Consider the following 11845-nt stretch of genomic DNA (forward strand, 5'->3'; position numbering starts at 1 on the left):
AGGGCTAGATCTGGTCTATATCTAAATAAGGCGAATCTACTGATGGACCGAGATCTCTTCGGCGCATGTTCAGATCTGTAGATCTGACTGTCTGGGTTATTTCTGAAGTCTTGAAATCATCAATGCCCGAAGGTACGCAGGTACAGTGAGAGAAAAGTGCGTACATACGCAGGAACAAAGCGTTTCAGGTGCGCCGGTACGCAGGCACAGAAGGGTTTCAGGTGCGCCGGTACGCAGGCACAGAAGGGTTGCAGGTGCGCTGGTACACAGGCACAGAAGGGTTTCAGGTGCATACATACGCAGGCACAGAAGGGTTTCAGGTGCGTACATATGCAGGCACAGAAGGGTTGTAGGTGTGGAGGTCCGCAGGCAGTTCAATGGACTCAGAGCGAGGTACGCAGGCGAACAGTTGAACAGGGTGCGTACGTAAGCAGGCGAGCAGTTGAGCAGGGTGCGTACTGTAAGCAGGCAAGCAATTGAGCAGGGTGAGTACTGTAAGCAGGCGAGCAGTTGAGCAGGGTGCTTACATAAGCAGGCAAGCAGTTGAGCAGGGTGCTTACTTCTCTTAAAATCTTTGTTTATCATTGTTGTGTTCTGGGTTTAGTCCTATCATTGACTGGGTGATTCTCTTATACTTGATGATCATTTGATGCTTATGGATCCAGTTTGAAAATTTATGAAAAGTGGTCCTTGTAAGAAAAGAAGTAGGGGGTTGTAGCTCCCTTCCAGGAGAGACTGGAAAACGAGAGAGAGTTGTAGCTCTCTGCAGGTTGTAGCCTGCGTACTGGTAAAGGACTGCACCAGTACAAAACCATTGTAAAAGGAGTTTCTAATTTGAAAGAAGATAGAGACATATTGTAGCAGGTGGTTTTCACCCACATTGGGTTTCCACCTTACATCTTGTGTTCTTTGGTGTGACTATCTGTTTTCTTTTGTTCATGCTCATTATTTTATGGTACTGACATGCAAAAATAATTCAAAGAACAAATAAAGAAGATTTATTAAAAGAATTAGATAATACTGATTCACCCCCCCTCTCAGTATTATTTCCAACATTTTTTGGTTAGGAGGCAGTCGAGAAACTAGAACTGTGAACTCAATCGGTTTTATTTTGCAGGAGAGCATGGGGCGTAATGTATTGCAAAAAATGACATTTTACCCATTTATTTGACAAAATGATGTTTTGGTGGGAATTTTTGATTTGATGGGTGGATGACGTAAGCAACACGGATGATGACGTGGCAGGTGACGGTTTCAGGCAGAGGGCAAGCGATCATGTTGGGAGCGCGATGCGTGGCAAATTACGGGAGCCAAACCGCCAGACCCTCGCGAGATAAACATCAACCGAAAGGTGGTTGCGATATGGTTTATCAACCGTCGAATGGGCGAGGGTTGATCGGACGATGGATGGGTTTTGAACATGGCGGAGGTTTAAACTGCAGGCCCGACCATAATAAAATAATGTTTTAAATGTATCAGGCTGATTTTATTGGTTCGGGATAGTTTGGTTACTAATTAACCCAGGTGTTTAATTAATCCCTTATGGCGCGCAGAGAAAGGTTTATCAATAAATCTCAATAAATTTATCAATTCCATGTTTATATAGCAACTAGGGTCGTATTCTACCAAGGGGGGATACATAGCATTTTGGGGTTTTTTAATGTATTTATATACAATATGGGATTGGGTAATAAAGCGGGATTTATATAATAAAAGTTAATAGTTAATATGAAAAAATGTAAATGAAAGCGCTAAGTTATAAACTTAGGCTTAGGATGAAAAAGGGGTTTTGAGGTGATATAATGTATTTTTCTAAGTAAAATGGGAATTCACTTAGGCAAACGTTTATGAAATGAGATGAGTGATTTTAGTGATATTAAGAGCAGATTCTTAATATTTTAGGGGGGAAATTAGTAAATGATTAGGGAAAAATATGAAGAGAAGTTAGTTATGAAACCTTGCCTCGCTTGAGCTGCTCCAAGTATAATGTCCGCCATTGCATTTTTAATAGAAGTGAAAGTTAACACATTTTAGAAACATAATACACCACAGGTATCATTTTGCAACACCAATCTACCTACCCTGCCTACTTTAATCTTAGGATTTTTTCCTTCTTCCTTTGGGTGCACTTAGACTAGCAAACCCTTATCAACTTTTATTTTCTTTGCATGGTAAGCCTACCAAAGTCTGCACTTATTACTTCCAAGGGCTCAGATTAAACTATTGAGCTCCTTTGCTTCTCTACCTATCTACTTATCTTCCAAGATTAAACAGTTTGGTCAGATTTTATTCTCTATATCTAAAACAGGAAATTCAAACATGAACTAGACAAGATTAAGTTGTTTGGCCATTCATCAATTGTGGCATAAAGTTTAACAAGCTGCACACAATGCTTATTTTATAAAATGAAAAAGTAGTGGCATTTTGGACTTGCACACTTTCCTGGTCTTTCTTTGTATGGGGTTCATTTCTTTCACTTTTTTGACCATTTTATTCTTTTTACCCTTTGATTTTTCTTTTAGGGCATACCCTCTTTATATTTTTTTATTTTTTGATAATATGGAAACCTTTGTAGCAAGGAAAAGAATGAACATATTACAGAGCTCATCAAGTCAATCATGAAATATGGCACCTATTGGTATAGGAGTATAACAGTGGCTCCACTTGGGGATGGCTTTCCCTAGTGGAAAGTTAAGAACAACAGGTCAGATGGCCTTCTGAATAACTCTGACTTTGCTCTGAAATTTTCTTCTGCTAGTTGCTTCATCGTATATATGACAACACATTTTATGAAGCTTAGGGCCTTCTCTTCTGGCTTTAGCTAAAGCAAGTTATTATCCAATCCAAACTGTGACATTATTAAAGATATAGTATGTACATGTTAGCGTCAGGATACTTTAAAAAACTGGATCAAAATAATATTTCAACATTTGACCATTCACTGGTCCTTCTTCTGTTTCTGTGCCATCCAGGTTCTTCAAAAAGTAAGTATTGTTCCCTTGCAATGCATGGATGATAAATGGCCCTTTCCACAGGAAGTAAAACTTCCCATGTTTTCCTTTGTCTTCTCTCCTGGAATCCCATCTCAGAACTTTGTCTCCAAGGTAGAAATCTTCTACTTTGGTCCTTTTATCAAATATTTTCTTGAGTTTTTCTTGTAACACTTGGGATCTTTGGTGCACTTCTTCTCTGGTCTACTGCAAATGGATGGTCTGATTTATTCTCCTTTGAATGTCATTGGGTTCCACCTGAGCTTCTTGCAGTAATTTCCTTACAAGAACTCCTAAAGATGAAGGAAACAAAACCTCCACGCCATAGACTAACTCATAAGGGCTAGTTCCAATAGATCTCTTTGTAGTAAGTCTGTTTTCGCATAGTGAATTTATGAGTTTCTTGTGCCAGTTTTTCTTGCTCTCTTCCAACAATTTCTTAATAATATTAATCAGGCTTTTATTGGAAGACTCAGCTACACCATTACCTTGAGGGTAATAGGTTGTGGAATGGCCTAAAGTGATATGGCATTTGTTACAGAAATTTATCAATTTCTTGGACTTGAAGGCAGCAGCATTATCGGTTATGATCTTTTTAGGATAGCCAAATCTAGACAATATGTTGGTTTCTAAGAATCCTATAATCACTGTATCATTGGCTTGTCTAGAAGGAATGGCTTCTATCCATTTGGTGAAATAGTCTGTGGTAGTAAGAATCCATTTATGTTGGCTAGAAGAGGGGGGGTGTATTTCTCCAATGAAGTCCAAACCCCATTATTGAAAGGGCTTTTTAGTGGAAATTGGTCTCAAGCGTAAGGGTAACAGTTTCCTTTTGCCTTCAAAAATTTGGCATTTGTGGCAAGCAGTGACAAACTTCTTTACATCAGCAAACAAGGCTGGCCAGTAAAATCCAGCCCTTAGGATTTTGTTTGCAGTTGATTTCTAGTAAAGGTGTCCACCGCAGTTCCCTGCATGAAATTCTTTGAGAACTTTGTCATCTTCTTCTTTTATTAAAGAATTCAATAGAATACCTTCATGATTTTTCCAAAAAAGAGCATTATCTAAAATACATAATTTTGACGCTTTCATCTTTAAAAACTTTTTCTTTGTTCTGGATAATCCTGGAGGAGCCTGTAGGTTTAATAATACATAAATTATATTAGCATACCAATGTGATTCTAAGAAGGCCTGGCTGATTTGTGGAGTCACCATCTCCTGTTCATTATCCAGTTCATTAATATCCAGGGCTTGAAAGTTTGTTTCAGTCATGAGTTTAGCCAATCCCTGTCCTTTTATCAACTTTGTAGGTTTTATTTCAATGTCATATTCCAATATATTAGCTATCCATTTACCTCGTTTGCCTTCAATTCCATCCTGAGTCAGGATGTCTTTGACAATAGCATTTGGTACATAAGCTACTACATGGGAGTACAATATATAGACTTTGAAGTCTTGAATGGCTTTCACAAGTGCAAAAGCCTGTTTTCCCATGATTTTGTAATTTAGAGGTGCATCTCTAAGTGCTTTACTGAAAAAGGCTATGGGTTTTTCACATCCTTGATCATTTTTTTGCAGTAAAACAGTTGCTATAGTGTGTTCTGATACAAATGAGAAAATTATGAAGTCTCTATCAAACTTTGGACTTGTGAGGACTGGTGTTCTGGTCAAAGTCATTTTAGTTTCTTTAAATGCTTGTTTGGCTTCTACTGTCCATTTAACCTTTGAATAATTTTTTAACATATTGTTTAGAAATCTAATTAATTCAGCCAAATTAGATATGAATCTTCTCAAAAAGTTAATCTTCCCTGGGAAAGCTTGAAGTTCTTTGACATTTCTGGGGTGGGGTATTTGTAGAATAGCTTCTATTCTAGCAGGATCAATTCTGATGCCATCTTTGGAGATGATATGGCCTAACAGTTTGCCTTCCTCTAGACCAAACAAAGACTTTTTAGGATTTAATGAAATACCATACTTTCTACATTTTAAAAAAACTTGTCTCAAATGATCTAAATGTTGTTGATCTGATCTACAAAACACAGTGAGGTCATCAAGATATATAACCAGAAAAACGTGAATTTCTTTTGCAAAAGCAATGTCCATTGCTCGTTGAAAGGTTGCCCCTGCATTCTTAAGTCCGAATGGAATTTTAACATATTTGAATGTACCCCATGGTGTTGTAAATGCAGTATTTTCTTGGTCATCAAGATGAACCAGAATCTGATTAAAACCTGAAAACCCATCCAAAATTGAAATCCTAGAAGCACCTACTACGCTTTGTAAAATATGATCCATCTTAGGTAAAGGGTAATTGTCTTTCAAACAAACCTTTTTTACATTTCTTAGGTCCACACATAATCTGATTTCTCCTGCTTTCTTCCTGGTAGGCATTAAATTAGACACCCACTCTGAAAATCAAATTGGAGCAATTATCCCTGCATCATGCATTCGTTTGATTTCTTTTTCAATTAAAGGAAGCAGTACAGGGTTGATTCTTCTGAGCTTTTGTTTGAATGGTTTTTTATTTTCCTTGAGGGGTATTGTATGTTGAATTATAGAGGTGTCATAAGACTTCAAGTCTTCATAGCTCCAGGCAAAAACATCCTAGAATTCTTTGATTAGTTCAACATACTTAAGTTTTTGATCAGGGGGCAAAGATTTGGATAATTTTACCATTTTTGGATTCTCTTCAATTCCTATGTTGTAGTATTCAATGTCTGTTTTTAGAGGCTCCATCTGGGGTTTCTTTGGAATATTGTTGAAATCAAAGAGATCTTCCAAAGTAGTTAATCCTTTGGGAAAATGATTGTCTTTCAAATTGATAACTTCATATTCTACTTCAAAAATCTCATCAACATCTATTTCTTTAAGATCTTGTATTTCCTTTTTGGTAAATTTCATTGGATGAAGCATTTGAGTTGCATTTTCTGCTGAAACGTCAGTTTCTATCTGCTTTGTTGGATCAAACTCACTAACTGTATCTCCATCTACGTTAGTGCTAGAAAATTCTTCTTCTAGGGTTAAAAAATTGTTGTTCTGATTATCACTGTCAAACACTTGCTAGTTCTTTACATTATTAGGTATGGTTGGCCTGTGTCTAATTTCAGCCGTGAATTGATGGTTTGGTTCGAATGGTAATTTACAGGTGCTAGCAAACATTGCTAGGCTATGAGCTTGCAAGTTATGTTTTCTCGGGATTTTGGCAAGCTGAGTTTCTAGAAATGTATTGAGGATCTCTATAGTTGTTCCTCTATACTCTCTTAATTTGGGATCATTTGTTAAGAACTTCCCTCTTATTTGTTGAATGATTAAATCAGAATCTCCTAGGACTGACACTCTAGTTGCTCCCAATTTCTTGACTAGTTTAAGACCTAGCAATAGAGCTTCATATTCAGCCATATTATTAGTGCACCTAAAATTTAATCTGTAGGCATGGCCTTCAGCATGATTGCTTTCAAGATTGTGCACCCAGACTCCTGCTCCTGCTCTTAATTTGTTCACAAAACCATCAAATTCTAAGTACCAAAGGATTTCATGTTCATAATCAGTATCTATAGTTTCTGGGATTTGTTCAATAGGGAGATCTGGTTTTTCAGTTTCTTCTGGTTTATCTGATGTTTCATGATTTTCAGAATTTTTTTGGATTCGGACCCTAGAACTTTCATTTGCAGTTTTTTCTATTTCATCTGCTAGAAGTTTTATTTCATGTAGGGGATTAATTTCAGCATTGTAAAGGATAAAAGAACCCATATCTGAATGTATTGAGTATATAGGGAAATTTTGAGGTTTCTCTTGACAACTTACTACATACTTCATTAATGTTTCTCTGTATAGTCTCTTGGGTTGACCAAACACTGAAATAGTAGCATAAGACATATCTAACTGTAGAGATCCTTGAAGCTTTGCACCCCAAGATCTAGACAATAACATGCCATACTTTGGTGGAATGTCAGCTACTACTATGTCCATTAAGATGGTTTTGGCAGGATATTGGACTAGTGACACACATAAGTCTTTGATTAAACCCAAACATTTGACCTGACTTGAATCAAAAGAGAAAATATCTTTATATGGCCTGGTGATGTCAATGTCAAGTTTCTCCATTACAGATTTAGGCATTAAATTATGGGAAGCACCGGAATCAAACATGGCATTATGAAGTATTTTATCATGTATGTTTAAACCTACATAGAAAGGAGGAACTTCTCCCTCTACTATTTTCCATTTACTCCAGGGCCAAAGATCAATTGAGGTTGGTCATCAAAAATGTTTTCTGAATCTTCGTTCACAGAAATTTTGAGTGATCTGCTGATTTGACTTCTGTAGAGATCATGTTTAGCTAATTCTGATAATGGAACATCTATCTTTAGTTTGCCGAATTCTGTCTCAATATTGAAAGGTTTTTCGGTCTGAATTCTTGTATTTTGGACAGATGGATTTTCTGCATTTTTCTCCTCTTTGGGAGTGGGGTTATGGGCTGAAGTTGTTTCCAAATCAAATTCTAGAGGCTCTTCTACGTTTCCTTTAGAAGGAATAGAAGTGGAAGGTTGTCTGTTAGGTGGTTGATTATTTGATCCATTTTCAACAATTGGGTTATTAGGGTTAGGATCTGTTTTAGAAAGAATATGTACAAGGGGGGCACTGATCTTACCTTTGTTAGGCTATTTGGTATCTTTCTGTTTACTGGTTTCAAGGCCATCTATTCTTCTGCTCCTCATATTTTTTTGTTTGTGGACTTCATAAATGGATGTATCATATCCCTCCGTAAAGTGAAATGTTTCACCTGACTGAGTTTGGAATTTTTTAAGAATGTGAGCTTCTTGATCCTCTTGGGTCAAGAAAACTTGTTGTTAATTATTGAGTCCCATCAAATTAATTTGAGTGTCTTCTGTTGGTTCATCAGAAGTTGAGGCTTCAACATAATTTTCTTGAAATGGGGGCCTAATATTTTGGTCAGGCCCTGTCTTTCCAGTGTTAGGATTTTGGTTCTTCCTGAAATTTGGATTTCTCCCTGTATTGCTTGGTTGACCATCCCAAGGGGATTTTCTCTCGATCGTTTCTACTCTATCTCCAAGTCTATCCATTCCTTTAATAATAGCATCTAATTTCTGTTCAAAGGCAAAAGGTTCTTCTTTGAAAGGTGTTCTCATTTTAGCCCTGGCTCTAGATTATTTAGATATCAGGTTGCCCTTAACACTGACAGCTATACTCTGCATCTCTTCTAAGTTTCGAGGAGCTCTTTTCCTAAGCTGGTATGCCATATTAGAATCAAATGCATTAGGGAATTTGATCAAGGCCAAATCTGGAGGAGGTATGAGATTTTGAGGAATAACATTGTATACATTATTGAATCTGGTACAGTAATCTTGGATGGTTTCTTGTGTGCCTCTTCTTAGGTTTTCATACTCTGATAAAATGTGGAGAGGATCTTTCTTCTTTTCCAATCTATTCAAGAAGGTCTGATAAAGAGCTTGTGGGTCATTGATACTGTTTGTAGGGAGGGTTCTAAACTAGGTTCTAACATCTCCAGTTAAACTTTGAACAAATACTTTCATTCTAACATCATCATCATCAACCTCATATTTTTCAAAATAGTTGGTCATTTTATTGGTATGTTTTTGAGCTTTGTAAGTGCCAGTACCTTCAAAAGAAGGGATTTTACTTTGATAGTCTTGGGTCATAGCCCTTGGATTGGCAGGTAAGTGTAGAGGAGTATATTGGTTTGCCATGGTTGCAGAAATAGATGTGACAACTGGAGGAGTAGGGATAACAATGGGAATGTGTGTTGTGGATGGAAGAGTGGAAAGGGTAGTCTGAGGTGTTGATGGTGAACTTGGAGAAGTTGTAGTAATCACAGAAAGGTTTGGTGTTCTTTCAAAAGTAAGCTCAGATTAAATGGAGTTCTGCAAATGTCTGTCAAAGTGTGAAGTAACAACTTCAATCTACAAATTTTCAATGAATATTGGATTTTGAACTGTGTGGGTTAACCCATATTCTGAAAAGGTCTCAAATAAAGATTTTTCAACATATTTATCAATAGGTTTGTCCTCAGGGTAGATCCACCTCACAGGACAGGATCTTGATCTGTATAGAGGCCGAGAACTAGCAGAATTTCCTTGGCTCTCTTGTCTTCTAAGGATCCTAGGAATCAAATAAGGATTTTCAAACACAGGTGGGGGATTAGGATCAGGATTTGATCTGGTGTAACAAATCTTTTCTGAGGCCATTTTTCTAGGTGTGTGTTTTGGTTTTTTCTTTGAAATATATTTTGACAATACAACTTTAACAGTCTCTTCTAGGAGGTTTTTAGATGTGGGAGTTTTGAACTTTCCTAAAGACTTTTTGAAAAGAGGAACGGATCAGGTATTTGAAACTAGATGTTCAGTCCATAAACTAGACCGGAGATAGACTAAAGCAACATTAATTTACTTCTGAAATTGCAAAGCAAGAGCATTTCAAAGGCTACCTGGCTAACTTCAGGCTCCGTCTGTAGTTTATGTAGTAAAAAATAGTAACAAACAATTATTCAGGTCCCCAGTCGAGTCGCCAATGATGTGGGAGTTTTGAACTTTCCTAAAGACTTTTTGAAAAGAGGAACTGATCAGGTATTTGAAACTAGATGTTCAATCCATAAACTATATCGGAGATAGACTGAAGTGTCATTCATTTACTTCTGCAATTACAAAGCAAGAGCATTTCAAAGGCTACCTGGCTAACTTCAGGCTCCTTCTATAGTTTATGCAGTAAAAAATAGTAACAAACAATTATTCAGGTCCTCGGTGGAGTTTCCAATGATTTTATCACTCAAGTTTTCCCAAAAGTTGTAAGAAACGGAAGGATGCCAAGGTAACCACAGACCACTCTTTTAGACACAGAATCTAGCCAATCTATATCTAGAGTGGGCTCTCTCTTTATGATTTAGCTTTGTTTTTAAAGGTATTAGGCTAGTTATGAAGTTCAAGGGTTTTGTTTGAGTTTGGGTGGTGGGATTCAATAGAAAAAAGAGGTAAGACAAAGTAGTTCAGTCCATTGGGCTAATGGAGTCAAAGAAGATGGCTTTCTGGATTTGGTTTCTTAACAGAGGATGGCTTCACAGAGCAAGGTAGTCAAATAGGGGACAAATAGAGACTTGAAACAGATGGAATGGTCTAAAATGGGGTGAAGGGCAGTTAAGAATCCTTCAACCTATTTAAAGAGGGAAATTTGATGATTACTTATAAGGAGAAGTTAAGTATTCTTTACCAAATAATTAACATGAAAGAATCGGGAAACAGGAGCAATTAAGAGTTCACTGCTTATCAAAATTCTGAAGAAAACACAAAAAACCATAAAGAATAAAAACAATCAGGCATATTATGAAATTAACCTTTTCTTTATCATTCAGATTATGAAACACAGATGATATAATAAACAAGAAAAATGTAAAACACAAGATATAGAGGACTTATTGGTCCAGAGGTTGATTCAAGAAATCTGTGACAAGTCCTCTGCTTCAATTCTTCATCCAATAAGCCATGCAACAGTTTGATTCCAACAACTCTTTATTCCAGAAAATCAATATTACAACAAAGTCTAGGAATCCACCATCCACCCCCCCAACACTCTAATGGAGGGGGTATTTATGCACAAATTTGTAAAGCAAATATCTCATAACCGTTGTGAGATAATATCTAGGATGAGTAATAATAGTTTACAAGTAAAATAGAAACAACTAGTTTTCTTCAGTAACTCTGTGTTGGCTGCCTATCTTAACTGATACTCTTTAATTCTGACCTGCGACTCTTTAATGTTGATATGATATTCTTTAATGCTGATCTAATATTCTTTGAATTGTTTTGAACCCTTTAATGCTGTTCTGACACTCTTTAATGCTAATCTGATATTCTTTGACTTGTTTTGAACTATTTACTGCTATTCTAATACTCTTTGACTTGTTTTGATGCTCTTTAATTCTGATATGATATTCTTTAATGCTGATCTAATATCTGTTCATCTCCATCTGATATTTAGCCCAAAATTTCCCTTTTTCCAAGGGTAACCGCGCAGCTATGGATAAACACCTATGGTTGGGACATTGGAGGTTTGTTCTGCGCCTTCTAATCTATAACATTCAGATCTTTCTGTGGAGATTGCTGAGAAGTCCTGGCAATTGATGCACTGATAGCCATTTATTGAGAAAGTTTTTAAAGGTACCTATGTCAAAAGAGGAGGAAATTGTATGCTGCGGGTCGGTTGAGTCTACGAGCGCATTGCTAGAGTCTTTTCTGGTTAGGAGGCAGTCGAGAAACTGGAACTGTGAACTCAATCAGTTTTATTTTGCAATAGAGCGCGAGGCGTAATGTATTGCAAAAAATGACATTTTACCCGTTTATTTGACAAAATGATGTTTTGGCGGGAATTTTTCATTTGATCGGCGGATGACGTAAGCAGCATAGATGATGACATGGCAGGTGACGTGGCGGGTGACATGGTAGGTGATAGTGGTAAGCGATTTTTCCTGCACTGCTTTTTGGGGCTGTGCTGTTTCGAGCGGAGGGAAAGCGATCATGCTGGGAGCGCGACGCGTGGCAAAGTATAAGCGCCAAACTGTTGGACCCCCACGAGATAAACATCGGCTGAAAGGTGGTTGTGATATGGTTTATCAACCGTCGGATGGGCGAGGGTTGATCGGACGGTGGACGGGTTTTGAACATGGCATAGGTTTAAATTGCGGGCTCGGCCACAATAAAATAATGTTTTAAATGTATCAGGTTAATTTTATTGGTTCGAGATAGTTTGATTATTAATTAACCCAGGTGGTTAATTAATCCCTTATGGCACACAGAGAAAGGTTTATCAATAAAATTTCAATAAATTTA

The sequence above is a fragment of the Pinus tabuliformis genome, chromosome 2_2, assembly GCF_031772625.1.
Source record: "Pinus tabuliformis cultivar Carrire ecotype Pingquan chromosome 2_2, CPIR1, whole genome shotgun sequence".
NCBI classification, from domain to species: Eukaryota; Viridiplantae; Streptophyta; class Pinopsida; order Pinales; family Pinaceae; genus Pinus; species Pinus tabuliformis.